Source organism: Apodemus sylvaticus, chromosome 16 (genome assembly GCF_947179515.1).
Source record: "Apodemus sylvaticus chromosome 16, mApoSyl1.1, whole genome shotgun sequence".
Lineage (NCBI taxonomy): Eukaryota > Metazoa > Chordata > Mammalia > Rodentia > Muridae > Apodemus > Apodemus sylvaticus.
Genome location: NC_067487.1, coordinates 63922788 through 63927613, shown reverse-complemented (window position 1 = coordinate 63927613; position 4826 = coordinate 63922788). Strand labels below are relative to the sequence as shown.

Genomic DNA, 4826 nt, shown 5'->3' with positions numbered 1-4826 from the left:
TTTTTTTTTTTTTTAGGTAATAACATATAAAGCAGTAAGAATAGTCATGGTAACAGTGTTGGCTTTGCTATGTAAAAGGGAATCAGTTTCTTTGAAACAGTGAATTGTTTTGTCGCTGCTTAAAGTCCCTTGCATTAATAATCGTTCAGTATGAAAGCTGAGTCATTCTAACCAGCTTTGCTTCACGATAATGCTGGCAAAATTTTATAGGCTCAGAGATGTATCTAACTCTCTTCAAAATGTAAGGGGAAAAGTTAAATGCTTTAAGAGTTATCCTCAAGTTCATCCTGGTACCAGAAAATTCTTAAAAGCTGCATTTTCTTATCTCAGCCTTATTGGGGCCTGCCACAATTAACCACGTCTGTCATTTTGTATCCTTATCTTAACAGACAGCTGATGAGAAAGGGCACTTGGGATCAAAGGGCCATTTATGATTCCTTCCCAGTGCCTCCCCTCAGTCCCCAGGAGGACTTACAAGCCCCTCCCCTAACCGCTGCTTCTGAACCTGTGGGGTCCAGGTTGGAGCTGCAGCTGACAGCCTAGTTAGCACCTTCAGACTTCAGTGTTGCTGAACGAGTTCTCAGCTGTCCAGTCCACAGCTTACACCTGCAGGTGTGTGAGGCCCCTGGTGATCTCTCTTGCTTACAGGCCATACATATTCTTTTATGTCTTCTGTTTACCTATCTGGGGCTCACGTGGCTTCATGCTGTGTGTGCCTGGTCCTCTCCTGCACATTAAACTTCTGTCTTTTATACCCAGCTCACAAATCAACAACTTTCCTGGGAAGCTCTTCCCAGGGACTCTAGCAGTCCTTTACAAAGCATGGACTGTGTCCGCTGAGGAGGGCTTTCCTCCTTTCTGAAGAGGCAGAGTCCCAGGGTTTGAAGGGCTGGGTGACGTCATAGTCTGGCTCTGTGGCACAGCTGGCTTCTGTGATTCTTTACACTACCATGCCTCTGTGTTCCGCAGGTGCTCGGAAGACTAGCATCCCTGACAGCCACTGGGAGCTTGGTGTAAATGCAAACTGACTTTCCCCACCCGGAACCTCCAGGATCATCAGAATCTGAGCTGAGCAAGTTCCCTAGGTGATCAGTGGGAGAGTTGGAGAAACTAAGCTGTAAGGTGATACCTGCTCACCCTAGAGACAGATGGTTTCAGTGAACCACATTCTAGGGCCTTGTTGCTCCTCATTCGTGTCTTGGGACCTTGTTTGAACTGGCTACTCCTGGGTGGGTCCACGCGCTTGTGTCTGAGTGGAGCAAATGGAGTGAGAGCAGCCTTGCCAGGGAGGACTACCTGGGAGGACCGCCTGGGAGGAGTACCTGGGAGGACCGCCTGGGAGGACTCAATGTCTGTGCCCTGGAACCACACAACCTTGGCATCTATAGGATCAGGGTCGGAGTTATCTTTTTTTTTTCCTTTTGGTTTTTCAAGACAGAATTTCTCTGTGTAGCCCCAGCTGTCCTGGTATTCACTCTGTAGACTAGGCTGGCCCCAAACTCAGAAATCTACCTGCCTGTGCTTCCTAAGTTCTGGGATTCAATGCATGTGTCACTAACTCCTGCCTCAGAGTTATTTTCTGATGCACAGGAAATTGAGATTTTGGGAATAAGACTGGATTTCTGATGAGTTTAGAATGTGAATGATAATTCTGGGAGTGGGGTAGGGTTGGTGATGGAAAGTGTGTTTGCTGAGACTGATTAGCACTACAATGATGTGGGGAAGTTGGAATGTTGCAAGTCCAGGCCTAATTACCTTACTATAGACTAGCTTTAGCCCCTGAATAGTCATCCCTTGCCCTGTTGTGTCACAACTAATACCCTGTGACCAACAGGCAACTCTCTTCCTCCTACCTAAAAGCTAAGAATGTTATCAGATAGCATGTGAGACCATTGGATAAGATCCCTTCATCTTTCTGTACCTACCTTTTTGAGGTACACGCTGGTGTATTTTAATCTTGCCTTGATTAATGACTTTCTTTTTGTTTTGAAAAAGTATAAAATTTAACAAAACTGCTTCCACGTTGGAACATGGAATTTGGGGTGACCTAAATCTGTGTTCCTGAGCCATGGTCACTCAAAATGGCTACACAAAAAATTTTCTCCTAGTCCCTTTAAGATGAGGGCTATGGTTTTCATCAACAAGGTAATGGACTAGAACATGTCTGCAACTACTTTCCGGGTCTGACCTGTGGCTGACCCGCCCCCCGCAACCAGACGCGCAGTCATTCAGTGAATGTGTAATGTTGATTGGCTTTGGCCCTCGTGCCATTCATTATCAACATGGTGTATAATTCCACCACGGTAATGGAAGTAATTAAAATTTGATCCGTTTATAATTACCACAGCTTGAAGGAATCACTTTTGGCCAAAATCACCTTCAACATTAGCCTAACAAAAGCTATAGCAGGAAGTCACCCAAACGAGCCAGTGCAAGCAGAGTCTCCACAGCGATGCCATCACTGATGCTTTACTGTACCGTGTGTAGGGGTATTTTGCCCTCGAGGATATCTATGCACCATATGCTTTCCTGGTGCCCTTGGAGGCCAGAAAAGGTCATACAATTCCTTGGAACAGGAGTTCCAGGCAGTTTTGAGCTACCATGTGGGTGCTGGAACTCAATCCTGAGGCCTCTACACAAGCAGCCAGTACTCTTCACCAATGAGCCATGTCTCCAGGCCCCGTATTTACTATTTTAAAACTGTTGTCCTTTGAAGGTAGACCTTTGCAGGCCCTGAACCTCTGGCTCTCTGTTACCTGATGATCCAGCTGTTTAATGCACTTTGTCTGACTTTAAATGTTTTTTTGTTTGTTTGTTTTTTGGATTTGTTTTTTGGATTTTGTATAGCCCTGGCTGTCCTGGAACTCACTCTGTAGACCAGGCTGGCCTCGAACTCAGAAATCCGCCTGCCTCTGCCTCCCACAGTGCTGGGATTACAGGCGTGTGCCACCACCGCCCGGCTGCCTTTAAGTGTTATGCATGGTAAGACAATGCTCCTGTTATGTCACCATGGTAAGACAATGCCCCTGTTATGTCACCATGATAACACAATGCCCCTGTTAGGTCACCATGGTAAGACAATGTCCCTGTTAGGTCACCATGGTAACACAATGTCCCTGTTAGGTCACCATGGTAAGACAATGTCCCTGTTAGGTCACCATGGTAAGACAATGCCCCTGTTATGTCACCATGATAACACAATGTCCCTGTTAGGTCACCATGGTAAGACAATGCCCCTGTTAGGTCACCATGGTAAGACAATGCCCCTGTTATGTCACCATGATAACACAATGTCCCTGTTAGGTCACCATGGTAAGACAATGCCCCTGTTAGGTCACCTTGGGTAGCTTGGAACGCTGTCCCTCTTACTTAAATTATTTTTACATCGTAATTTTGCAGTGTTTTTTTAATCTTTCCTAAATTATCCAGAAGGGTAAAACGAGGGACAGGTTTTTATTCTCTGCTTGTTTGTTTTGGAAGGTTCTAATTGTTGGCCAGTGTCTCGTTAAAAAGAAATGAATTGTCCCAAGATCTCGGTGTGTGAGTGGCCACAGCGGCACCCGGTTGAGCCTGCGACTGCGGCCAGATCCCTTCAAAAGCACTCTGCAACTCAGACCCAATGCTGAGCAAAAACGGGAGGCAGGGTGGGGACAAAGGTTGGAATCCCCTAAAGGGTTCAAATAAAGTTTCTGTCAAACTAGTAGATTGGGGCTTATAACAGTAGTTATGTTCTGTTGTAGAAAAATAAAGATAAAAAATTAAAAATGGTTAATGCTTCTTAGTCCGCATGCTAAGTGTCACAATTATGTATTACCAGGACCTCTCACAATATAAAAACTTTTGTAGCATGTTAGAAAAAAAAAATCAAGCCAGACGGTGGTGGTACACACCTTTAATCCCAACACTTGGGAGGCAGAGGTAGGAGGATTTCTGAGTTCGAGACCAGCCTGGTCTACAAAGTGAGTTCCAGTACAGTCAGGGCTACACAGAGAAAGCCTGTCTTGAAAAAAACCAAAAACCAAAAAGAAAGAAAGAAAGAGAGAGAGAGAGAGAGAGAGAGAGAGAGAGAGAGAGAAAGAAAGAGAAAAAAAATAAAAAGGACAATATTCCCCCCCACACACACACAAAAAAAAAACCCCAACAGATACTATTTTAGTGTGTGATGATTGGAAATGTTTATAAAAGCGACAGTTCACCATGTACCCAGGAGGATATGCTTGCTGGTAGCACAAGGAGATCAGAGGCCCACAGACTAGAACACAGTTTCTAGATGAGGAAGCCTGGAATCTGAGCTGGGCTTGGCGACCCACACCTGTAAACCTAGCACTTGGAAGGCAAGGCCTGCCTGGGATACAGAGGCCCTGTCTCAAAAAATACCCAAGTCGGGACACAACTCTGGGTAGAGTCTTCTTTGCACAAACAGGAGGACCTCAATTTGGGGTCTCCAGAACCTGTGTGCAGTGGAGAACCTGCAACCCCCGCGCTAATTATAGGGTTATCTGTTAGGGAGCAGGATGGAGGCAAACAGATCCCTGGGGCTCATTACCCAGACAGCCTGGCCAAGCCAGTCAGATCCAGCTTCTGTGAGAGGCCCTGTCTTAGAAAACAAGGTGGAGTGGAATAGAAGTAGCTGCTAGAATGTTGATCTCTGGGGGCTGGTGAGATGGCCTAGCGGTTAAGGGCACTGTCTGCTCTTCCAAAGATCCTGAGTTCAAATCCCAGCAACCACATGGTGGCTCACAACCATCCGTAATGAGATCTGACGCCCTCTTCTGGAGTGTCTGAAGACAGCTACAGTGTACTTACATATATAAGAAATTAATAAA

The 4826-nt window shown here is 45.7% G+C and overlaps 1 long non-coding RNA gene across 1 annotated transcript; it reads left to right on the top strand.

The window, feature by feature from the left end:
- The first annotated feature begins 928 nt into the window (after nucleotides 1–928).
- Nucleotides 929–3703, top strand: LOC127666974 (uncharacterized). Its single transcript, XR_007973754.1, has 2 exons — nucleotides 929–1085; nucleotides 3481–3703. It is a non-coding gene; the product is annotated as an uncharacterized LOC127666974 (long non-coding RNA).
- Nucleotides 3704–4826: the final 1123 nt, after the last annotated feature.